Source organism: Entelurus aequoreus, linkage group LG25 (genome assembly GCF_033978785.1).
Source record: "Entelurus aequoreus isolate RoL-2023_Sb linkage group LG25, RoL_Eaeq_v1.1, whole genome shotgun sequence".
Classification (NCBI taxonomy): domain Eukaryota; kingdom Metazoa; phylum Chordata; class Actinopteri; order Syngnathiformes; family Syngnathidae; genus Entelurus; species Entelurus aequoreus.
The window spans coordinates 13,392,850-13,420,215 of NC_084755.1; the positions used below are offsets into that span (position 1 = coordinate 13,392,850).

Here is a 27,366-nt window from a genome sequence, read left to right on the forward strand (position 1 = left end):
TGAAGCAGTGTGACTATTCAATGTCATTGGTGTTTGCAAACGTTGTTTACTTGTTTGTTTGCATCATCATCATTCATGTATACATCATTCCTTACAAGAAATAACAATAACTATATGAATGCACATATTGCCCGTCCCCTTAAAAGGGGTGGGGGGGCCCTTATGTGGGCTCTGTACCGCGGATGTCGTTGTGACTTGTGCAGTCCTTTGAGACACTTGTAATTTAGGGCTGTATAAATAAACATTGATTGATTAATTATTATTAGAGATGTCCGATAATGGCTTTTTTACCGATATCCGATATTCCGATATTGTCCAACTCTCAATTACAGATACCGATATCAACCGATACCGATATATACAGTCGTGGAATTAACACATTATTATGCCTTATTTTGTTCTGATGCCCCGCTGGATGCGTTAAACAATGTAACAAGGTTTTCCAAAATAAATCAACTCAAGTTATGGAAAAAAATGCCAAAATGGCACTGCCATATTTATTATTGAAGTCACAAAGTGCATTCTTTTTTTTTTAACATGCCTCAAAACAATAACAGTGCAATAATTTTTCATAACATGGTCACTACTGCCTAGTTTCTCTTGTTATATTCTTATTTGACTGTTATATTTTTATTCTCATTGTTGCTTTTTATTTTTATTATTATTGTAATATTTTTCTATTTTGTTTCCATTTATACCCCCATTATTTACTTTTTACTTTTTAAATTCGATCTCAATTCTGTACACTTCTGCTGGAATTTTAATTTTCCTGAGGGAACTCTCCTGAAGGAATCAATAAAGTCAGCAGCTTGGAATTAGGACATTCTCTCCCTGAGAGAGACTATGAGAGGTTGAGGTGGGCAAGGGTTGAAGGGGGTGGGGGTAGAAGGTAGCGGGGGGGGTTTATGTTGTAGCGTCCCGGAAGAGTTAGTACTACAAGGGATTCTGGGTATTTGTTCTGTTGTGTTTATGTTGTGTTACGGTGGGGATGTTCTCCCGAAATGTGTTTGTCATTCTTGTTTGGTGTGGGTTCACAGTGTGGCACATATTTGTAACAGTGTTAAAGTTGTTTATACCGCCACCCTCAGTGTGACCTGTATGGCTGTTGAACAAGTATGTCTTGCATCAATTCGTAATGAGTAAAGCCGGTAGATATTATGTGCGTAAGTTAAGTGACCAGTATAAGGAGTGCAATCCATTTGGCTTTTGCAATCAAACTGTAGCTGAAAGTTGTTGTGTGGTTGCGTCATATTTTTGAATTTGTTGGGAACTTTATCGGCCAACGCAGTTATCTGTGTCGGCATCTTTAATTATAATCATGATTTCTGGTTATTTTAGGCCAGCAGAGAAGGTCTTGCTGGCACACCACTGCCGTAAGCTAAAAACACAGCACTTATCCAGTATCTGACATGATGACTGACTCCACGTATTTAGGGAACACAATACTTTTTTTCTCTTTTGCAGCAGGAGGGTTGGTTTGTCAGGTTCAAACACTGATGACATCTTTTAAACAAGACAAGAAGCAAATAATCAAACAGAGGCATAATTCAATTTTGACTCAATTGAGGAGAAACGTGTCAACCTGTAACCTCTTACAGTGTCACCCACACTCTGACGAAAAAGGTTTACGTCTCCTCCTTTATTTGGACACTCCTTTACACAACAACATCTTCTTCCAAAGGAACGGGGAGTATGTAAACAGTCATTGTTTTCGGTCACATTAACACAAAAGAAAAAGATGCCTCGGGTTTGGGCTGGTCCTGGCTTCAGCCTGGGCAGGTCTTCGATGACTATAGATAACCCCCTCCCGTCTCCTCCCATTGTACACAATGGAATTTTCCAAGCCTTTGCTTGGTGCAACAAAGACAGCCTCTTGTCTGTTCATTGGGAACTCAGAACGGAACGTTTTTTGATAATTTACATACCATTTTTCTGACACGGTTGGCATTTCATATCTCAGAAGCGAGGGAATTATCATTTAATCTGCAAGGACAGGAAATCTATTGTTGCTCCCCCACTAAGACAGAAATCGGCAAAAACGGCCGTGGTTTTCAAGGCCAGGTTGGCCACACGGTTCCCACTCGTCGTCCTCCCACTCGTCTTCCTCCCGCCTCCTTTTTTCCACTTTTTGTTTCATCCGAACAACACAGAAGACTGGAGTCTAGTCTGCTGCAGTGGGATGCCGTCACCGTGTCAGACACGGGGAAGCAGGCGAGACAAACGAAAGTGAAAGTGAGAAGACAAGGATGCAGGAAAACTGCCAGCCAGGAGGATGCTGTGACAATTACGGCCGAGAGTGGAACCTTATTTTCCGTGCGCTGTCTATTCTCCCGCCCGTGAGACGGTAAATACCTTGTTGCTATCTTCCCCGAATGTCATTGTGGCCACCGGCGCCACAATGGAGGCCTTGATGAGGAGCGAACGCAATTGCTCTCTCTTAATAAAATCTCACAGTTCCCACCACACAATGGTCTTCTCGCCCGGAGAGCCATAATAGCCACCAAGCCACCGCTTTTACCCTCCCGCTTCAACCGCCTCCTTTTGTTTCGTCTCCATTATTTGTCACCTGGTGACTGTTCTCTTGTTCTCCTCTCTCCATCTGCCATTCTCGCCTTGTTTACACCTCGACCTCACTCCGAGAGGAAAGTGAGCGAGAACCCGGGAGCTTTGGCAGTTATTGATCCGATCGATACGACGATGCATTTAAAGTCTGTTCACACTTGTCATGTTGGGTTCGGTTGGAAGGATCTGTGCTGCGTTTTGTTCACATGTAAAGGAAGTCATCTGAACCGTGCATTGAACAAGTGAACCGAGACGGCTTGAGGGTGCGATTCACAGAAAAAGTCATGAAAACAGACATTCAGAACGGCTAAACGACATAATGTGCATATACAGTTGTGGTCAAAATTTGACATACACTTGCAAAGAACATATTGTCATGGTTGTCTTGAGTTACCAATCATTTCTTATTTTTTTGTGAAAGAGTGATTGGAGCACATACTTGTTGGTCACAAAAAATACATTCAGGAAGTTTGGTTCTTTTATGAATTTATTATGGGTCTACTGAAAATGTGACCAAATCTGCTGGGTCAAAAGTATACATACAGCAATGTTAATATTTGCTTACATGTCCCTTGGCAAGTTTCACTGCAATAAGGCACTTTTGGTAGCCATCCACAAGCTTCTGCTTGAATTTTTGACCACTCCTCTTGACAAAATTGGTGCAGTTCAGCTAAATGTGTTGGTTTTCTGACATGGACTTGTTTCTTCAGCATTGTCCACAAGTTTAAGTCAGGACTTTGGTAAGGCCATTCTAAAACCTTAATTCTAGCCTGATTTAGCCATTCCTTTACCACGTTTGATGTGTGTTTGGGGTCATTGTCCTGTTGGAACACCCAACTGAGCCCAAGGCCCAACCTCCGGGGCTGATGATTTTAGGTTGTTCTGAAGAATTTGGAGGTAATCCTCCCTTTTTCATTGTCCCATTTACTCTCTGTAAAGCACCAGTTCCGTTGGCAGCAAAACAGGCCCAGAGCATAATACTACCACCACCATGCTTGACAGTAGGAATGATGTTCCTACTGTCCCACCTTTTTCTCCTCCAAACATATTGCTGGGTATTGTGGCCAAACAGCTCAATTTTTGTTTCATCTGACATCACATGGAGAAAGTTAATACCTTCCGGAGAAAAGTTATGTGGTCAGATGAAACAAAAATTGTACAAACATACATATACACATACTCTACATATATATAAATACACTCAAGCATATAATCACGTTTCATCAAACATATATTAACGTTGTTGCCCTAGGGGAAACTGGGTATCACATGGCACACTGACAAAGCTTAACCTATTGTTACTATAACAATCTACAAGGTTAATATAGTTGGTTTCTCTTTATTCCCCTCCATTTATCTGCTTTCTTTTGTATTTCAAGTCATTGTTACATATATGTATTGTTGCATTTGAAAGATTGTATTTTTGATAATAGAGGTAATTACTGTTATTATTCATTATCAATAGTGCTATTTCTATTGGTATTTGTATTGCTCCATTTGTAGTGCAATAATGCTCATTGTCATTTCTGTATTATTTATTTCACTAACTGCTTCTTTGCTATCACTTTTAGCATCTTATTTGTACATATCCTATTTGCTGAGGTTGTTCTATTGTTGTTGTTGTTATTGTTATTGTTGTGTTTCTTTAGTTCTCTTTCTATCCCCTCCTGTTCCGGCCCGGCTGCACCAAATAATAATATAAATCTATATAATAAGGCAACAAGAGAAGTATCCCACACTTCTCTTTTGTAAAGTAAATCTGTACAGCCGATATGGGAATCTACATCAACTATATGATTTTCCTGAGTAGCTGGACAGGACAAAAAATAAAATAAATAAAAACGGCTAAACGATGTCAAACTGCAATGTCGGTTGATTTAGTTTTTTTTCCCCACTAGAAATTATTCTGTTTCTACTACAGTAGGGAAGGGATTCATGTGGCCCCATTACTGGGTGGATGGGTGGTTATTGATTTCGTAATGCATTCTGCTGAAATGATAGAAAGTGCCACCCTATAGAGTCCTTATTTCGGCCTTATTTTCGTCACTTTTTCATCGAAACTCTTATTAAGCCACGTCAATCGATTGCACAGCCGCAGCCCTGACTTCAGGTTGCTCCGTGGTATTGACGGATGTACAGAGGAATATCGAGTGTATAACTCAGGGGTCACTAAACTACAATAATTATTTATTATTATATTTTTTTTTTAAATTATAATTTTTTAAAAATCTGTCCTTTCTAATCCATTTTCTACCGCTTTTTACTCTATGTGTCTCCTAGCCACTCAGGCAAATCATATCTATATATATATATATATATATATATATATATATATATATATATATATATATATATATATATATATATATATATATATATATATATATATATATATATATATATATACACACATACATATATATAATATATATATATATATATATATATATATATATATATATATATATATATATATATACATATATATATATATACACATACATATATATATATATATATATATATATATATATATATATATATATATATATATATATATATATATATATATATATATATATATATATATATATATATATATATATATATATATATATATATATATATATATATATATACAGCCCGGCCCCCGGCCACATTTTTTTTAATTGTAATTTTGAAGAATGTATCTGAATGTGCATGAACTATTTCTAAACTTACTTTATTTGTCAACGTGGAGGCGAGGATTAGTGATTTAGAAGTTAGAGTTAGAGTTAGAGTTTGAGTTTATTTCGAACATGCAAGCATACAACATGATACATCACAATTTCCAGTTTCTCTTTTCAACATGTTCGAAAAGGAGTAGGAAGAAGCAGAGCTTATTTAATCCTACCCCTTTTCTTTACATAACAGTTGCTGAAACTTTTTTTTTCACTTCCTGTTCTCAATTTATTCACAATAAACTCCATAGGTAATCACAATAAAAATAAATAAATAAATAATAGTAAGAATTTAATAATAATAATTGGTGAAGAAAGTCATATTTCATATGATGAGATAAGTAAGATTACTTTAAGAATGAATGAATGGATGGATGAATTAAATTGAGAATGTTTGTCATGGTTCTTCTTCTTTGTACTTTGTAAACACTTTAAGTTTGAAGAGTTTCTTGAAGTGGATCATATTAGTACATTGTTTGATTGCTTTGCTTAATCCATTCCATAATTTAATTCCACATACTGATATACTGAAGGTCTTAAGTGTTGTACGTGCGTACAAATGTTTTAAATTACATTTTTCTCTAAGATTATATTTCTCCTCTTTTGTTGAGAAGAATTGTTGTATATTCTTGGGTAGCAGGTTATAGTTTGCTTTGTGCATAATTTTAGCTGTTTGCAAATTCACTATGTCATGGAATTTCAGTATCTTTGATTCAATAAATAAAGGATTTGTATGTTCTCTATATCCAACATTATGTATTATTCTAACTGATCTTTTTTGTAACACCGTTAATGAATAAAGTGTACTTTTGTAATTATTTCCCCATATTTCTACACAGTAGCTCAGATATGGTAACACTAGTGAGCAGTAGAGAATATGAAGTGATTTTTTGTCCAGAACATGTTTTGCTTTATTCATTATTGACGTGTTTCTTGCTACTTTATGTTGTATATTTTTTACGTGAGATTTCCAGTTCAATTTATCATCAATCATTATACCTAGAAATTTGGTTTCATTTACTCTTTCAATTTCTATTCCGTCTATTTGTATTTGTGTTTGACTTTCTCTTCTACTGTTACCAAATAGCATTATTTTAGTTTTACTAAGATTCAACGATAGTCTGTTTTTGTCAAACCATCTTTTTAATTTGTTAATTTCTTCTGTTATTATTTGTTATCTCCTGTGTGTTCTCTCCTGAACAAAACGCTGTTGTATCATCCGCAAATAATACTAACTTTAAATCTTTTGTAACTTTACAAATGTTATTTATATAGAGATTGAATAATTTAGGTCCTAATATTGATCCCTGAGGTACACCACAGGATATATTTAGCGTTGTAGACATGTGTTCGCCTGGCTTCACGTATTGTTTCCTGTTCGTTAGATAACTTCTTATCCAGTTTAAGACTAACCCTCTGATGCCATATCGTTCTAGTTTTTTGATTAGAATATTGTGATTAATTGTGTCAAATGCTTTAGTTAGATCCATAAAAACTGCTGCTGCACATTTTTTACTGTCTATTGCATTGGTAATTTCTTCTGTAATTTCAATTAAAGCCATTGAAGTTGAGACATTAGCTCTGTATCCATATTGGTTCTCTTCGAGTATTCTATTTTTATTTATGAAACTCTCTAATCTGTTATTAAACAGTTTTTCAATGATTTTAGAACATTGTGGAAGTAAAGAAACAGGTCTATAATTTGTAAATTGATGTTTATCTCCAGTCTTATAAATTGGTGCAACTTTAGCTATTTTCATTTTGTTTGGAAATGTACCTGTTTGAAATGATAGATTACTAATATACATTAATGGTCCTAAGATCTCTTCTATAACATTTTTTATCGTTTCCATATCAATTCCATTACAATCAGTTGAAGTCTTAGATTTACATTTTTTCACGATTGTAACTATTTCCTCCTGTGTCACATTACTGAGGAACATGGAGTTGGGATTTCGCTCTATGGTATCATTATAGTCCTCAATTGGAACTGGGTCTGGAATCATTTCTTCCAATTTTGGTCCAATATTTACAAAATAATTATTGAAGCTTTCAACTACTTCCTTTATGTTGTCATTTTTTTTATTTCCGTCTAAAAAGTATTGAGGGTAGTCCCTCTTTGTGCCATTTTTAATAATGCTATTGAGGATGCCCCATGTTGCTCTCATATTATTTTTGTTCCTGTCCAAGTAGCTAAACACTGCCGACTGCGGCTTGACGTTAGCCGCTAGCTAGCTAGCCATGTCTTAAAGCACCTCTTCCTGAGGGCGTTTCAGTGTTATAACTTCACCTTTATCGTTAGTTTTTAGACCAAAATGCGTCCGTTCTCCCTTTTCTGTCTACACACTGTGTCTGCTTGTAAGTACTCTGTGATTGTGCTCTGCCGAACCTGCTCCTCTGCTCGTAAACCAGCAATGTCTCGACATGCCCGGAGACCGGTACTTTTCAAAAAGGAGTATAGTACCTATAGAGGTTAGTCTCTAGTGGGTTCTTCAGACCACCACACACTGCCAGGAATTCAGGGTATAACACTGTTTTATTTCGTTCTCACGAGGTGCGAGCCTTTTGCTTCCCAGCAACAAGTCTTTTCTGCGTCTGCCCAGCAGCACCTCAAACTCCAACTACTCGTCTCATCACGGCTGCTGCTAATAAAGGCGACAGGTGATTAGATAACAAGACCCACCTGGGCCATCTACGCACCTGTCGCTGTCTTCGAGGCCGGTCCTGGCAACACCCCGTTCCGCGGCAGGCCCACAGGCCACGCCCCCCCTCCACAGTACCGTTTTTGATTCGTTAGTACCGCAATACTATACCAGTACCGGTGTACCGTGCAACCCTATTTCAAAGTGTACAAAGCTTTACTAAAATAATCGTTTAAGGCCTTAAAATCCTTTCAAGGAGTCAGATTTGTCCATCGACCTCGCAGTAAAATCGTTGAACGTTTGTTTTGTTCACTTTAATGTGAAGCGGTATCGTAAGTATCTTTAATTAACTTTGGAATTGTCATGTACATATGCTGAAGCACATCAATCACATAAACCTGAAATTATAGTTTTTGAAGAGTCTGATATTGTCACCTTATCGTTAGTGGACAAGCAAACCACTACTTTTTGATAACAATGATATTCCCATACTTTTTATAGGACCATAAAAAATAACAATAAAAAAAGACTGAAAATAACTGTGTTTATGCTGTGGTTACCAGCAGTCGGCATGTTGGTTAGAAGTATGTCAGGGAAGTTTAAGTCCTTACTTTCCTGTATGTTTTTTTTTTTTACTGTGCAGCCTCCAGACTAGAATACACAAGTGTGAATGCAGCCTATGAGCGTGTTTTCTCATCTCATTTACACGAGGACATGCTCAGCAGTCGGAGATTGAGTCCGTCAGGGTTTCATAGGAAGTTGTAATAATAAAGCCAATGAGGTATTTTGGGTTTTGCTGCAAAAACGTATCTCAAAAATAGGTTGTGCGGAAAGGAAGTCTGGTCAGTATAAATGTGTTTCCCACCCAAGCTCTTCAATACAAGTGGATACAAGTTCACCACATACATGGAGTTGAAGTCTTAAATACAAAACTCAAAACCAGTGAAGTTGGCACGTTGTGTAAAAAAAACCAGAATACAATGGTTTGCAAATCCTTTTCAACCTATATTCAGTTGAATAGACTGCAAAGACAAGATACTTAACGTTCGAACTGAAAAACGTTGTTATTGTTTGCAAATATTAGCTCATTTGGAATTTGATGCCTGCAACATGTTCAAAAAAGCTGGCACAAGTGGCAAAAAAGACGGAAAAAGTCGAGGAATGCTCATCAAACACTTATTTGGAACATCCCGCAGGTGAACAGGCTAATTGGGAACAGGTGGGTGCCATGATTGGGTATAAAAGTAGCTTCCATGAAATGCTCAGTCATTCACAAACAAGGATGGGGCGAGGGTCACCACTTTGTGAACAAATGTGTGAGCAAATTGTCCAACAGTTTAAGAACAACATTTCTCAACCAGCTATTGCAAGGAATTTAAGGATTTCACCATCTACGGTCCGTAATATCATCAAAAGTTTCAGAAAATCTGGAGAAATCACTGCACGTTAGCGATGATAGTACGGACCGTCGACCCCTACTGCATCAATAAGTGACATCAGTGTGTAAAGGATATCACCACATGGGCTCAGGAACACTTCAGAAAACCACTGTCAGTAACTACAGTTGGTCGCTAAATCTGTAAGTGCAAGTTAAGACTCTACTATGCAAAGCGAAAGCCATTTATCAACAACACCCAGAAACGCCCCCGGCTTCACTGGGCCAGAGCTCATCTAAGATGGACTGATGCAAAGTGGAAAAGTGTTCTTTGGTCTGACAAGTCCACATTTCAATTTGTTTTTGGAAACCGTGGACATATTCTCCTCCGGATCAAAGGGGAAAATAACCATCCGGATTGTTATAGGCTCAAAATTCAAAAGCCAGCATCTGTGATGGTATGGGGGTGTATTAGTGCCGAATGCATGGGTACCTTACACATCTGTGAAGGCACCATTAATGCTGAAAGGTACATACAGGTTTTGGAGCAACATATGTTGCCATCCAAGCAACGCTATTATGGACGCCCCTGCTTATTTCAGCAAGACAATGCCAAGCCACGTGTTACAACAGCGTGGCTTCATAGTAAAAGAGTGCGGGTACTAGACTGGCCTGCCTGTAGTCCAGACCTGTCTCCCATTGAAAATGAATGGAGACCCCGGGCTATTTAACACGTTAAGCTGTACATCAAGCAAGAATGGGAAAGAATTCCACCTGAAAAGCTTCAGAAAATGGTTTCCTCAGTTCCCAAACGTTTACTGAGTGTTGTTAAAAGGAAAGGCCATGTAACACAGTGGTAAAAATGCCCCTGTGCCAAATTTTTTGCAATGTGTTCGAACATTAAATATCTTTGTCTTTGCAGTCTATTCAATTGAATATAAGTTGAAAAGGATTTGCAAATCATTGTATTCTGTTTTTATTTACGAATTAGTGCATCGGGCACTAATACACCCCCATACCATCATTTGAACTTTGCGCCTATAACAATCCGGATGGTTCTTTTCCTCTTTGTTCCGGAGGACACGACGTCCACAGTTTCCAAACACAATTTGAAATGTGGACCCGTCAGACCACGGAACAAAAAACATACAAATAAATAATCAAATAAAATAAAAAGCAAAGTGACTGCTAATCTAATTATGACAATTAAGTGTTTATAAAACATGTTTTATTTGAAAGTTATATTCACATGCAATGGCCTTGACTACATTCCATACCATCTGCGGTACTACCTAAAGGTAATGCTATTAATTGTCTTGCCCTCACTTTGATGAAAACATGTTGAGAAGTGACAGCAATTGAAAAGTTGTTTTCACTTCATAGGCCACGCCTAATCCTCACATACTGTACCTACATCTGCACTCGTGTCGACTGACGCACACAGCTATGTCGCAGCTGGCCAGCCATTAGAGACCTTCTGATTATCTATTTCCAATCCAAGATGTGAGTCAGGTAAACTGCGCGGCACCCCGTTGATGTGCGATGCAGCGAAAGGTCAGCAGCTGGTGGCGCCGCCCCCGTTTGCACCTACGCTTTCCCTTTCAGCACTCGCTGGGAGGCGAACAAAGTTGAGGTCTCCGGTCGGTCTCCTGTAGAGGCCACACATGTATTCCTCCTCGAGGTGACATATCCTGCACAGTACGAGGTCCTCCTTTAAAACACACGCCAAATGGCCACACTGTTATTTATTTTAATTTTTTTTTGCTTTGCAAAGCACTTTTGATAGTACAGTGCCTGGAACAGACCTCTTTTATTCTGGCAAGGGTGATTTTTGGAACTTGGCAGTGAAAGTGAGAAGCAATGCTAGAGGGAAAGGCTGTCCACTCTGCGGTTTTAATGGCTTTATGAAGTCCACTGCTATTGATGCAGCTATTTCTCTCTGCCATATTTGGCTTGGATCAGGGGAGTCAAAAGTACGGCCCACAAAATGAGTTTGCCGAGTACAAAAATGAGCAGTCTTTTTTTTTTTTTTTATGAAAAAAAACTGCTGTTCTAAATGTAACCACTGGATGTCGCAATAGCAATTCTTTGCATCCGCTGCCACGAGAGCGAGCATGACTACGACACTCTCACCACAAGGCCACTGAGCCATCTACGGTCTGTAATATCTTCAAAAGGTTCAGAGAATCTGGAGAAATCACTGCATGCAAGCGATGATATTACGGACTTTCGATCCCTCAGGCTGTACTGCATCAAAAAGCGACATCAGTGTGTAAAGGATATCACCACATGGGCTCAGGAACACTTCAGAAAACCACTGTCAGTAACTAGAGTTTGTCGCTACATCTGTAAGTGCAAGTTAAAACTCTACTATGCAAAGCGAAAGCCACTTATCAACAACACCCAGAAATTTTGCCGACTTCGCTGGGCCAGAGCTCATCTAAGATGGACTGATGCAAAGTGTAAACGTGTTCTGTGGTGTGAGGAGTCTAAATTTTTTTAAAACTGTGGATGTCATGTCCTCCGGAAAAAAGAGGACAAGAACCATCCGGATTGTTATAGGCGCAAAGTTCAAAATACAGCATATGTGATGCTATGGGGGTGTATTAGTGCCCAAGACATGGGTAACTTACACATCTGTGAAGGCACCATTAATGCTGAAAGGTACATACAGGTTTTGGAGCAGCATATGTTGCCATCCAGGCAACGTTATCATGGACGCCCCTGCTTATTTCAAAGACAATACCAAGCCACGTGTCACAACAGCGTGGTTTCATAGTAAAAGAGTGCAGGTACTAGTCTGGCCTGCCTGTAGTCCAGACCTGTCTCCCATTGAAAATGTGTGGCGCATGATGAAGCCTAAAATACCACAACGGAGACCCCGGACTGTTGAACAACTTAAGCTGTACATCAATCAAGAATGGGAAATAATTCCACCTGAAAAGCTTCAAAAATTGGTTTCCTCAGTTCCCAAACGTTTACTGAGTTTTGTTTAAAGGAAAGGCCATGTAACACAGTGGTAAAAATGCCTCAGTGCCAACTTCTTTGCATTGTGTTGCTGCCATTAATTTCTAAGTTAAATGTTTATTTGCAAAAAAAAAATAAGTTTCTCAGTCTATTCAATTGAATATAAGTTGGAAAGGATTTGCAAATCATTGTGAATCATTGTATGTTTTTATTCACCATTTACACAACGTGCCAACTTCACTGGTTTTGTGTTTTGTACATAACTGAGGCGTTCATCAAGGCACCTCTTTAAGCACTATTTTTTTTGTTTGTTAATGTGATTTATGTAACTAAGGTGTTGCTTTAGCTTGTTTACGTCTGATTGGTTCAACTTTTTTTTTAATTATCATACCTGTAGTTTTACTCAAAGTTTGATTTCAGGTCATTTCTTGTTCATCTATTCAACTGGTGGCCTGCGAGTTCAGTTTATAAATAATCTCGTGCAAGCCTCATATTTTTGCAGGAGATTCTTAAAAACACTTTAGAGTGCTGTTATAGAGATGATCTTTGACCAGCTTTTTTTTTTTGCAGAAGGTCCTAAAAAACAACAGATCGCTCCTGTAACTCTGATCAAATGAATAGACTAAAATCAAATGTCTACTGTAGAGAATGCTAGTTCTACGGCAGTGGTCTACACGTGCGTCAACTAATGTTATATATATATATATATATATATATATATATATATATATATATATATATATATATATATATATATATATATATATATATATATATATATATATATATATATATGTCGTTTATCTGTTATACAGTGGTCAATATCGGGGTAGAGCAGAATATACTGTACGTTAGGTCAGGAAAAAACAGAGGCTATTTCATCCAAACAAGCCTGTTTCGCAGGTTTCACTGCTCTTCAGGGGATTTAAAATCCCCCAAATCCCCTGAAGAGCAGTGAAACCTACAAAACAGGCCTTTAGGGATGAAATAGCATCTGTGTTTTTTCCCTGACCTAACGTGTGTGTATATATATTTATATATATATATATATATATAAATATATATATATATATATATATATATATATATATATATATATATATATATATATATATATATATATTTATATATATATATATATATATATATATATATATATTTGTGTATATGTATATATATATATATTTGTGTATATGTATATATATAATGAAGACAACACATGACGTTAGTGTCTTTATTAGCTATATTAGCCTACTATCAAAATTACTTAAAAAGTCTTATATACGTGATATAATGAAGGTCACATATGATGTAAGTTATATTAGCCTACTATCAAAATGACTATGTGTCGCAGGCTGAAGCAAATCTTTGTTGACAGAAATGTTGAAATGTAATGTTTATTCTAAACATTTTTACAACTTTAGAAACTATTAGTAAATCAGAGGCTACTCAGAAGGTGAGATAACTCCTGGAAATTACTGGCTTTTAATGGCCAAAGGTATAGATGTGTGTGTCCAAGTTAAAGGGAACCACAGGCTGTCTTCTTTTAATAGATTGATTACAATCTTTGGGCATGCTAGGTAACGTTTGCTGTGGTCTGGAACAACATGGCACACAAAGAATGATCAGAAATGCAGCCAATATTGCATACAGATAATGTGTATTATAAAAAGACATGCAAATATAAATTATATACATAGAAGATACAAGTAAAGGATATTAAATGAGCTCAAATATACCTACAAATGAGGCATAATGATGCAATATGTACATACAGCTAGACTAAATACTATGCTAGCATTGATTAGCTTGCAGTCATGCACTGACCAAATATGCAAGTCAATAACATCAACAAAGCGCACCTTTGTGCATTTACGCACAGCATACAACATTTGGTGGACAAAATGAGACAAAGGAGTGGAAGATTTTACATGTAAACAAACTGTTGCGTCACAGTCCACACTATGGTGAGTTCAAGAACCGCCGAAATTAGGACAAAACGATGTTCACCAAATAATCATATTAAACATATTCAACAACCAACTATGCCTGATTAGCACTCCACACAAGTCAATGACGTCAACAAAGCGCACCTTTGTGCATTCACGCACAGCATAAAACGTTTGGTGGACACAATGAGACAAAAGGAGTGGAAGATTTTACATGTAAACAAACTGTTGCGTCACAGTCCACACTATGGTGAGTTCAAAAACCGCCAAAATTAGTACGACAAAACGATGTTCACCTAATAATCCTATTAAACAGTGGGCTTTCTAACAATTGGGAAGGTTTGTGTCATGTTTGTCCTCAAACAAAAACCATACGAAAACAAAAACAATATTTTTCACCCATTTTTTTCCATAAAGAGTCCAGGTAAGTGTTGCATTCGGCTGCCGTGATTTCTCATCAGTCGGGTGCCGTCCTTTAAGCCTCCCTCCTTCTCTCCCCCCCCCCCGGTGACAAATCTGCTGAAGTTTTCACATGGCTGAGCCAAAGTGACAGCCCTGCAGGATGGGTGGTAGGTGTGTGTGTGTGCGAGGGGGGAGTTGGGTTCGAGGGGGATCCATCCTGATGCGTTGGCGGTGACAGACGTCTCACGCTGATAGTAATTCCTGTGTTGCTTACGCTTGATGCAGGCGATGCATTTCACTGGGAGGATGTGCACGGATGGAGGGTGAGGAAAAGTAACTCAACTTCTTACCTGCGTGATGCTGATCCTTCAGCAGCAGTTTTGCCAGACTGTCAGACTGTCTGAGCAACCGACTGCAAACATAGAAAAGATTTAAGCACGTGTATTTTACTTGTTTACCATAAATATCTTTTTTTTTTTCATGCAGCATCTACTTAAATCTTAAAGGCGCCCTGTCAGCACCAATTAGATGGATTAGAGCGGGGGCCGCGTGCGGCTCTTTAGTGCCGCCCTAGTGGCTCCCTGGAGCATTTTTAAAAAAGGATTAAAAAATGGAAAAAACATTTTTGTTGTTGTTTTAGTATGTTTTTTGTTTAAAGACAAACCTTCCCAATTGTTAGAAAGCCCACTGTTTAATAAGTTTGTGTGTATGCCTCACTGATGAGTATTTGGTGAACATCGTTTTGTCCTACTAATTTCGGCGGTTCTCAAACTCACCATAGTGTGGACTGTGACGCAACAGTTTGTTTACATGTAAAATCTTACACTCCTTCTTTGTCTCATTTTGTGCACCAAACGTTGTATGCTGTGCGTAAATGCACAAAGGTGCGCTTTGTTGACGTCATTGACTTGTGTGGAGTGCTAATCAGGCATAGTTGGTTGTTAAATATGTTTAATATGATTATTTGGTGAACATCGTTTTGTCCTACTAATTTTGGCGGTTCTCAAACTCACCATAGTGTGGACTGTGATGCAACAGTTTGTTTACATGTAACATCTTCCGCTCCTTCTTTGTCTCATTTTGTCCACCAAACGTTTTATGCTGTGCGTGAATGCACAAAGGTGTGCTTTGTTGACCTTGTTGACTTGTGTGGAGTTTGTTTACATGTTAAAATCTTCCACTCCTTCTTTGTCTCATTTTGTCCACCAAACGTTTTATGCTGTGCGTGAATGCACAAAGGTGCGCTTTGTTGACGTCATTGACTTGTGCGGAGTGCTAATCAGGCATATTTGGTTGTTAAATATGTTTAATATGATTATTTGGTGAACATCGTTTTGTCCTACTAATTTTGGCGGTTCTCAAACTCACCATAGTGTGGACTGTGATGCAACAGTTTGTTTACATGTAACATCTTCCGCTCCTTCTTTGTCTCATTTTGTCCACCAAACATTTTATGCTGTGCGTGAATGCACAAAGGTGTGCTTTGTTGACCTTGTTGACTTGTGTGGAGTTTGTTTACATGTTAAAATCTTCCACTCCTTCTTTGTCTCATTTTGTCCACCAAACGTTTTATGCTGTGCGTGAATGCACAAAGGTGCGCTTTGTTGACGTCATTGACTTGTGCGGAGTGCTAATCAGGCATATTTGGTTGTTGAATATGTTTAATATGATTATTTGGTGAACATTGTTTTGTCCTACTAATTTCGGCGGTTCTCGAACTCACCATAGTGTGGACTGTGACGCAACAGTTTGTTTCCATGTAAAATCTTCCACTACTTCTTTGTCTAATTTTTTCCACCAAACGTTTTATACTGTCCGTGAATGCACAAAGGTGTGCTTTGTTGACGTTGTTTACTTGTGTGGAGTTTGTTTACATGTTAAAATCTTCCACTCCTTCTTTGTCTCATTTTGTCCACCAAACGTTTTATGCTTTACGTGAATGCACAAAGGTGAGCTTTGTTGACGTCATTGACTTGTGTGGAGTGCTAACCAGGCATATTTGGTCAGTGCATGACTGCAAGCTTATCAGTGCTAACATGCTAGTCAGGCTAGCTGTATGTACATATTGCATCATTATGCCAATTTTGTTTGTTTGTTTGTTTTAGTATGTGTTTTGTTTGAGAACAAACACGACACAAACCTTACCCATTGTTAGAAAGTCCACTGTTTAATATGTTTGTGTGTATGCTTCACTGATGAGTATTTGGTGAACATCGTTTTGTCCTACTAATTTCGGCGGTTCTCGAACTCACCATAGTGTGGACTGTGACGCAACAGTTTGTTTACATGTAAAATCTTCCACTCCTTCTTTGTCTCATTTTGTCCACCAAATGTTTTATACTGTGCGTGAATGCCCAAAGGTGCGCTTTGTTGATGTTGTTGACTTGTGTGGAGTTTGTTTACATGTAAAACCTTCCACTCCTCCTTTGCCTCATTTTGTCCACCAAATGTTTTATGCTGTGCGTGAATGCACAAATGTGCGCTTTGTTGATGCTATTGACTTGTGTGGAGTGCTAATCAGGCATATTTGGTCAGTGCATGACTGCACGCTAACCAATGCTAACATGCTAGTCATGCTAGCTGTATGTACATATTGCATTATTATGCCTCATTTGTAAGTATATTTGAGCTCATTAAATATGTTTCTATTTTACTTATACATTATTTGTTTTTCTATTTTATTTGTGTTATGTAATCGTGTGCTACTTAAACAGTTTAGTTTATGTGCTGTTAATACCCATCTTAACTAACTGGGTTAATGAACGTGTTTACAGTAGAGTTGTCATTCACTTCAATTTCAGTGTATCTTGCTCGAAAATGAATATAATAATATATTATTTAGTTTGCATGTCTCATGACACATTATCTGTATATAATAGTGGCTGCAATATCTGATAGTTGTTTGTGTGCCATGTTGTTCCAGACCACAGCAAACATTACCTCGCTTGCCAAAGATTGTGATAAATATATTAGAAGAAGACAGCTTGTCGTTCCCTTTAATTTGGACACACACATCTATACCTTTGGCCATTAAAAGCCAGTAATTTCCAGGAGTTATCTCACCGTCTGAGTTGCTTCTGAATTACTAATGGTTTCTAATGTTGAAGACATGTTTAGAATAAAAATTACATTACAACATTTCTGTCAACAAAGATTTGCTTCAGCCTGCGACACATAATCATTTAGATAGTAGGCTATTATGGCTAATATGGACACTTACGTCGTGTGTTGCCGTCATTATAACACTTATATCCAGCTTTTCATTTTTTGCGGCTCCAGACAGATTAGTGTTTTGTATTTTTGGTCCAATATGGACCTCTCTTTCAACATTTTGGGTTGCCGACCCCTTGGATTAGAGTAATGGGTAGCCATGGGATTTCTAACACGTCTGAATGAGATACGGATACACTTTACCAGATAAGAAGCTAAATGTGGAAAAAATGGGTCAATGGTTGTGCAGGTTTAGCTTCTGATTAAGAAGATGGTTTCAGCGGTGAATAACAATGACGGAGTCAGACGGCACTTGTTCTTAGCCACTGTCAGCTCGCCTCATCCCTACTGTGTGCTTTTCGCCAGCATCATTCCCACTTTCATGTCTCCGAGCGATGGGACTTAAGGTTTTGCTTGTCAGGCAGCAGAAGTGAACGGAACAAAGAACATTCTAATTTGCTTCATCCCAGCACCAAAGGATGCTTTAGTGAAGGTTTGTGTTTGTCAAGTCCCACCACTTCTGTTTCTGTTTATTTCTGTTTTTTGGGGTTTTTTTACCAGAGGATGATGGTGATTAGAACAGGGGGCACTTAGGCCAGAAAGAGCTGGTGGACTGCTATTGATTGATCAAACCTGGCCTTTGAGTCATCAAGAAGGAGGGTTTCAGCATAAGTCTCCTGTGATTCACTAATGAAAGGGAGGGAAAGCTGGCTGCTCTCTTTGATCCGTGCGGGATTAAAATAGTGTTGCTCATGGCGAAAGAAAGATCCGGGCTGTCTGTTTCTCCATCTAAAATATATACGCTGGGAAACAATGTACAGAGTCCTTCTCTGTTAGGCTCGGAGGACGGGATGGGGTTATCATTTTCGATCTTTGCTGAAGTAATGTCTACTACAAAAACATACTGTCAAAGAATTGGAGGTTCCTTGTAAATGTATTGCAGAAAACCAAAATGGCAGGGTGGGGTCTTCTGTCTACCCACCTTTAACACTGTCAGGTTCAAACACTGATGACATCTATTAATCAGACAAGAAGAAAGGAATCATGCAGAGACAGAGTTCAATTTAGCTCATGAGGAGAATGCATGGAGCTGCACACTTAGTCACAGTCTCGCCCTACGCTCTAAGGTTCAGCTCCCGCGTCCCTCTTTTACTTCACAGTTCCATAGTCGACTTCACTGAGGCCGCCTCTAAAAGGAGTGGTCACATATATTATGCAAAGCAGGTCCAGGACGCACAACACGTGACGGAATGTGCTGGGGGTCTTGTGATTTCGCCTTGTCCCCGCTTCGTCTGCGTGTTGTCATCTTATCTTCGTTGAGTTCCTTGAAGTCTCTGCTTTGTCTGCGTGCTGTCATCTTATCTTCGTTGAGGTCGTTGAAGTCCTTGGCTGTTAGCGGGCTAAAACAAAGATAACATCTGTGGCTGAGGCCACCCCTCACAAAAGAAGTTATGTCCTTGCATAGATTAGAAAAGTCTAACTTGAGCACAATAGCTAATAACTAAAGCAATGGACTTTAAGCATACTAAAGTTAGTGTGATAATATATACATAATTATTCTAACAAACACCCAGTACTGAAACGGAAAAAATGCCATAGAGAAGAAGCGTTAACTTACACCAACAAACACATCCGTTCATTTTGAAAAAAGAATCATGCTCCTATGTACATGCATTTTGGAAACCCACAATGACAGGATGGTAACTTCTGTCCAACAAGCGAACGCACCGGGAAGTGGCAGTACAAGTACCTGGGCATGACGTTAAAGTGCATCCGGCAGTGGAGGCTCCTCTATGGGGTCTCGGGGCACTAGGAGGTTAACCCCTTTACTACTGTTACCCCAGGTGGCCCTTGGCAAAGGCCTAGTACCTGACTTCCCCCTAGCCAGGGATACGGTGAAGACCTCAACGGCGGAGCAGGCGGAAGACGGTACATGTAAGAACCACCACAACGGCTGCGATGGCGGAAGAAGGCACCCCCACATCCATGTGGGCCCAGTTATGGGGAAATAACAACCCAAGAACTCAACGCTGGAACAGGCAGAGGATGATTGCTAGCCCTAGGGAGCGTCACAACGGCTGGGATGGCGGATGAAGGCTGCAGCAAAAAAGGGTCCCCAGTCGTCTTGGACTCCATGCCACTGGACCCTGACCCGGATCTGTCAAGGATCGTGTGGTGACTGTCTGTGCACCAGTCTCCCCACGTTAAACACAAAGGGATACCCCCCTACCAGGAGGACCATCATACTCGCTTCGAGTGACCGCCGATGACAAGTACCTGGGAGTCCACTTGAACAGCAGACTGGACTGGAAGGACAACAGCAAAGCTGTACACAAGAAGAGCATGAGCAGACTCTTTAATTCTGAGGAAGCTTAGGTCCTTTAATGTGTACACCAAGCTATTGGAGATCTTTTATCAGTCTGTTGTGGCCAGTGCCCTGTACTTTGCAGTGGTTTGTTGGGGGGAGCAGCACTAGCAAAAGGGACTTAGACCGGTTTGACAAAGTGTTCCGAAACTGAAACTATTGACACGCATTTGGAGGCGTTTGTGTCAGTGAGGGACAGGAGTACACTGGACAAACTGCTTGCCATCATGGACAATCCTGCCCACCCACTCCACCAGACAATTGAGGGACAGTGGAGCTCTTACTCCAACAGTTTCCTTCAGCTTCGTTCCCACAGTGTTCGATTCAAGAACTCCCTCATTCTGCACTCCGTGCAGCTGTATAATCACTCGCCATACAGCAATAGATGATATCCGTCTATTAGGTTCAAGGTTCAAGGTTTTATTCATCACTTGCAGAGTACACCACAGTGAAATGCTTTTTTCCATGCTCTTCGGATATTGCGTACAGTGGGATCCAAACACTAGTTGCTGAATCTAATACACTAAATACAAAAAATACAAACATTTGAATAGCTCTGATGTACATTAATTACAAGGCAATAAGTTGCACAATAAGTCCCAGTAGTTATGGTAGAAGTATCAGTACAAGTAAAAGTACAGTAGTCACATACAGTACCAGTGCAATGTCAAATAGTATAACAGTATATACAGTATACACAGTATATACAGTATAAGAAGTAATAAATATTAAGGTTTCTACAGTTCTTTGGCAGTTGAGTAGTGACAGTAGTATGAACTAAGGTAATGGAACAGTATGACTTCTTTATACTCTTGTTTTTACATTATTTACAGTCATTGAATGAAGAGTATTGCAGTCAGGTAATTACAGTGGTTAGTTAAGTGATTCTTGTGCGTGCGGTTTTGTGCAATTGTGATAAGTGTTAATCAGCGGTGCAGTTGAGCAGTCTGATGGCTTGGGGATAGAAGCTCCTCCTGAATCTCTCTGTGTTGGCCATGAGACTCCGGTAGCGCTTCCCTGACTGCAGCAGTGAGAAGAGGTAGTTGCTTGGGTGGCTAGAGTCCCTCACTATCCTGTTGGCCTTGGATCTACACCGCCTGGTGTAGATGTTGCAGATGGTTGAGAGCACACCTCCGATGGTGCGCTCGGTTGATCTGGCCACTCTCTGCAGTCTGTTCCGGCCGTGTGCGGTGCTATTCCCAAACCAGGAGGTGATGTTTCCAGTCATGACACTCTCTGTTGTGCATGAGTAGAAGTTTCTGAGGATCTTGTGGTTTAGCTTGAACTTCCTGAGTCTCCTGAGGAAATAGAGACGCTGTCGTGCCTTTTTCACCACGTTGTCTATGTGTGTGGTCCAGGACAGGTCTTCTGATATTGTCACTCCGAGGTATTTGAAGTTGGTCTCTCTCTCGACTGGCGTCCCGTCTATGCTGAGTGGACTGTAGTTCCTTGCCCCCCGTCTCCTAAAATCCACTATGATCTCCTTGGTCTTGCTGACGTTCAGGGCGAGATGGTTCTCCTGACACCACAAAGCCAGGTTCTTCACTTCACTCAGGTAGGCCGTCTCATCGTTACCGGAGATCAGGCCCACCACAGCTGTGTCGTCAGCAAATTTCACAATGGAGTTGGTGGTGTTTTTAGCCACACAGTCATGTGTGTAGAGCAGGGGTCACCAACCTTTTTGAAACCAAGAGCTACTTCTTGGGTACTGATTAATGCGAAGGGCTACCAGTTAGATACACGCTTAAATAAATTGCCAGAAATAGCCAATTTGCTCAATTTACCTTTAACTCTATGTTATTATTAATAATTAATGATATTTACACTTAATTGAACGGTTTAAAAGAGAAGAAAACACGAAAAAAATGACAATTAAATTTTGAAACATAGTTTATCTTCAATTTCGACTCTTTAAAATTCAAAATTCAACCGAAAAAAAGAAGAAAAAACTTAAAAAAAGAATTTATGGAACATCATTAGTAATTTTTCCTGATTAAGATTCATTTTAGAATTTTGATGACATGTTTTAAATAGGTTAAAATCCAATCTACACTTTGTTAGAATATATAACAAATTGGACCAAGCTATATTTCTAACAAAGACAAATCATTATTTCTTCTAGATTTTCCAGAACAAAAATTTTAAAAGAAATTCAAAAGACCTTGAAATACGATTTAAATTTGATTCTACGGATTTTCTAGATTTGCCAGAATATTTTTTTAAAATTTTAATCATAATAAGTTTGAAGAAATATTTCACAAATATTCTTCTTCGATAAAACAGAAGCTAAAATGAAGAATTAAATTAAAATGTATTTGTTATTCTTTACAACAAAAAAAAATACTGAACATTGATTTAAATTGTCAGGAAAGCAGAGGAAGGAATTTAAAAGGTGGAAAAGGTATATGTGTTTAAAAATCCTAAAATAATTTTTAAGGTTGTATTTTTTCTCTAAAATTGTCTTTCTGAAAGTTATAAGAAGCAAAGTAAAAAAAATAATGAATTTATTTAAACAAGTGAAGACCAAGTCTTTAAAATATTTTCTTGGATTTTCAAATTCTATTTGAGTTTTGTCTCTCTTAGAATTAAAAATGTCGGGCAAAGCGAGACCAGCTTGCTAGTAAATAAATACAATTTAAAAAATAGAGGCAGCTCACCGGTAAGTGCTGCTATTTGAGCTATTTTTAGAACAGGCCGGCGGGCGACTCATCTGGTCCTTACGGGCTACCTGGTGCCCGCGGGCACCGCGTTGGTGACCTCTGGTGTAGAGTGAATAGAGGAGGGGGCTCAGAACACAGCCCCAGGGGGCACCGGTGTTGAGGATGATGGGTGATAAGGTGCAGTTCCCTGCTCTCACCACTTGTGGTCTGCCTGTCAGGAAATCCAGGACCCACTGACAGAGGGTTGAGTTCAAGCCCAGGTCCTTGAGCTTGATAACGAGTTTGGATGGGACTATGGTGTTGAATGCTGAACTGTAGTCTATGAACAGCATTCTCACATAGTTCCCCTGCCTTTTGTACAGGTGTGTCGTGACGGTATGCAATACGTGTGCGATTGCATCGTCGGCTGACCTGTTTGAGCGGTATGCAAAATTGCAGGGGGTCTATAGTGGGGGGGAGGGAGGAGCATATGTGGTCTTTGATTAGCTTCTCAAAGCACTTCATGACTACGAGGCGGTAGTCGTTGAGGCAGGCAGGGGCAGATTTCTTTGGAACAGGGACAATGGTGGATTTTTTCAGACCGCTTCTATGTTAGCTACCTCTCTTTGTTTATAATGTATATTTTCTGCTGGATCTACTCTCTATTCTATTTTTTTGCCGGAGTAACCGGAGGGAACCCACGCAGTCACGGGGAGAAAAGGGCTCGGAGGGGGATCGAACCCAGGACCATAGTATTGTGAGACACACGTACTAACCCCTGTACCACCGTGCTGCCCCAACCTTAACTAACAGGACAAAAATGAGAAGAGTAGAAGACGTGCCTTAGACACAATAAGTACCTGTACAATTTAAGGCGGTCGGTGTACTTAATAAAGTGACCAGTAATGTAGCACTGATTTTATGTGAGGGAAAATATATTGGCGAAACTTTTCAAAAGAGTCAAGTCATGAAACATTTAAATGTAGAGGGAATACGAATTAAAAAAAAAAAAAAAAAATGTCCAACGCTGACAGTCATAAGTGGGGCGTCAAGGTTTGTCTTTTTCCTTTAGTCTCCCATCCTTCCTCTTCCCCTGCCTCCTCCTCCTCACATCACACACCCACAGATGTACTGTCCACTGCCTTTTCCATCAGCGTGATCCGGGGTATGGATTTTTTTTCCCAGCGCCCGCATGAAAAAATTCAATTAATTGAGACGCCTTTTGAAACATCTATAAGATGGAGACGCTCAGGCGATGGCAGAGCCGCGGCGCAACAGTTGATTTAAGCGTGCATCCGTGTGATTTATCTGATAATGCGGGCGGACGTGGAGGCAAGCACTTTAGGTGATGAAGCAGTCCACAGCGGCGGCTTAAGACCTTCGAGCCGTGAGGAGAGGAGTTTCGATGTATGTCGTCAACTATTTACATATTAATGGCTTCGTGTTGACTCATTTGAGTGGCTAGTGAACATATACAAGCTGTACACTGACTACTCTAAGGCCCCTTCTACACTAAGGCCATGTCTACACTCAGTCGTTTAAAGGCCTACTGAAATGAATTTTTTTCATTTAAACGGGGATAGCAGATCCATTCTATGTGTCATACTTGATCATTTCGCGATATTGCCATATTTTTACTGAAAGGATTTAGTAGAGAACATCAACGATAAATTTCGCAACTTTTGGTCGATGATAAAAAAAGCCTTGCCTGTACCGGAAGTAGCGTGACGTCGCAGGTTGAAAGGCTCCTCACATTTCCCCATTGTTTACACCAGCAGCGAGAGCGATTCGGACCGAGAAAGCGACGATTACCCCATTAATTTGAGAGAGGATGAAAGATTCGTGGATGAGGAACGTGAGAGTGAAGGACTAGAGTGCAGTGCAGGACGTATCTTTTTTCGCTCTAACCGTAACTTAGGTACAAGGGCTCATTGGATTCCACACTTTCTCCTTTTTCTATTGTAGATCACGGATTTGTATTTTAATCCACCTCGGATACTATATCCTCTTAAAAATGAGAGTCGAGAATGCGAAATGGACATTCACAGTGACCTTTATCTCCACGACAATACATCGGCGAAGCACTTTAGCTATGGAGCTAATGTGATAGCATCGGGTTTAAATGCAGATAGAAACAAAAGAAATAAGCCCCTGACTGGAAAGATAGACAGAAAATCAACAATACTATTAAACCATGGACCTGTAACAACACGGTTAATGCTTTCCAGCCTGGCGAAGCTTAACAATGCTGTTGCTAACGACGCCATTGAAGCTAACTTAGCTACGGGACCTCACAGAGCTATGCTAAAAACATTAGCTATCCACCTACGCCAGCCAGCCCTCATCTGCTCATTAACACCCGTGCTCACCTGCGTTCCAGCGATCGACGGAGCGACGAAGGACTTCACCCGATCATCGATGCGGTCGGCGGCTAGCGTCGGATAGCGCGCCAGGTAATACAAAGCACACGCTACCTTTTTTTTGTATCACATCCACGAGAGCCCGCATTCTCGTTGTCTCTCCTTTGACAAATGGACAAAGTTTTTCGGGAAGTAGAATCACAGCTGACCTGGACATTTGAAAGTTCTCTTGCCGTCTGAAAAGTGTTGTATCCCAAATAGCTGCAATCGCTTTCTCTTAAGGTGTGATTTCCACAAGCGTCTGTACATGTAGAAGAATGAGAAACACGGGCATGTCTGGATGACTCGCCTCCATCTTTCCAGTGGTTAGCTCCGAGTTATGAAACCGCTTTCTTATGAAGGCTGTGGCGCGTTCTTTCTGATGTCACTTCCTGTGTGGGGCGCGGTCTTATATATATATATGTGTATATATATATATATATATATATATATATATATATATATATATATATATATATATATATATATATATATATATATATATATATATATATATATATATATATATGTATATATATATATATATGTATGTATATATATATATGTATGTATATGTATGTATGTTTGTGTGTATATATATATATATATATAAATTAGTAATATGCTGTAAAAAAAACTCCCTAAATTTAACAGTAAAATATATTGGTCATTTTTAGAGTGTACAATTTCATGGATAACTTGCTTCGAAATCGTAAGTTAAGCAGATATATAAGTATTTATTTGGATTTTGACCAACAAAGTTAGATAATATAATATTTGTTGCAATATTAGACACTATGTTTTTCCCCTAGTCAAACTAGAAAAAAAACCTGAATACCTTTAGTAAGAAAATAAGAAAGTAAAGAAAGAAAATATAAGGTATTTTATTGACAAATTTTATTTCCAGGGTTTTGCGGGCCATACAAAATGACGTGGAGTTTGACACCTGTGCACTAGACACACCAATGAGCTTGTTTATAGATGTACAATAAAACTCCTCATGGGAAGTTGCCATTTTCTATATTAGTTCTAACTTTGTGACACGATACAATGCACATTAATGAACATATCAAATATAAAAAGTGACAGATTGTAACCAAAGGCTGATTTCCATCTGCATCTCATTGCAAAGAAACACTAATTCAGCGTTATAGTGAGTTGTATTTTCCATGCACGTTATTCTTGCTGTATTTATCTGGCACGAGTGGGAAGCCGCACTGCAAAAACTGAAATCTAAGTAAGATTAAATATCTCAAATAAGGGTGATATTTGCTTATTTTCTGTCTGATAAGATAATTCTTCTCACTAAGCAGATTTTATGTTAGAGTCTTTTACTTGTTTTAAGGGTTTTGGTCCTAAATGATCTCAGTAAGATATTACAGCTTGTTGCTGAGATTTGATGACCTATATTGAGTAAAACATGTTTGAAACTAGAATATCAACTGTTGCAAAGCTGTGTCATCAACACTCACAAGTATAAAACTACTTTTTTAAAGTAATCATTTCTTACTTCGAGCATAAAAAAAAAAATCATGAAGTATGCATATCATTGGGTCAAGATAATGGCACTAGCATTTACTTAAAGGCCTACTGAAATGAATTGTTTTTATTTAAACGGGGATAGCAGATCTATTCTATGTGTCATACTTGATCATTTCGCGATATTGCCATATTTTTGCTGAAAGGATTTAGTATAGAACAACGACGATAAAGATCGCAACTTTTGGTATCTGATAAAAAAAGGCTTGCCCCTACCGGAAGTAGCGTGACGTAGTCAATTGAACATATACGCAAAGTTCCCTATTGTTTACAATGATGGCCGCATGAAGTGAGAGAGATTCGGACCGAAAAAGCGACGATTTCCCCATTAATTTGAGCGAGGATGAAGAAAGATTTGTGGATGAGTAAAGTGCAAGTGAAGGACTAGTGGGGAGTGGAAGCGATTCAGATAGGGAAGATGCTGTGAGAGCCGGGGATGACCTGATATTCAGCTGGGAATGACTACAACAGTAAATAAACACAAGACATATATATACTCTATTAGCCACAACACAACCAGGCTTATATTTAATATGTCACAAATTAATCCCACATAAAAACACCTAGGTGTTTGTTATGCTAGCTACTAGCTACTAG

At 39.0% G+C, this 27,366-nt stretch overlaps 1 protein-coding gene across 1 annotated transcript in view; it reads left to right on the top strand.

The window, feature by feature from the left end:
- sdk2a (sidekick cell adhesion molecule 2a) overlaps window positions 1-27,366 on the top strand; it is a 405,582-nt gene that overhangs the window by 154,774 nt on the left and 223,442 nt on the right. The window lies entirely within an intron of this gene.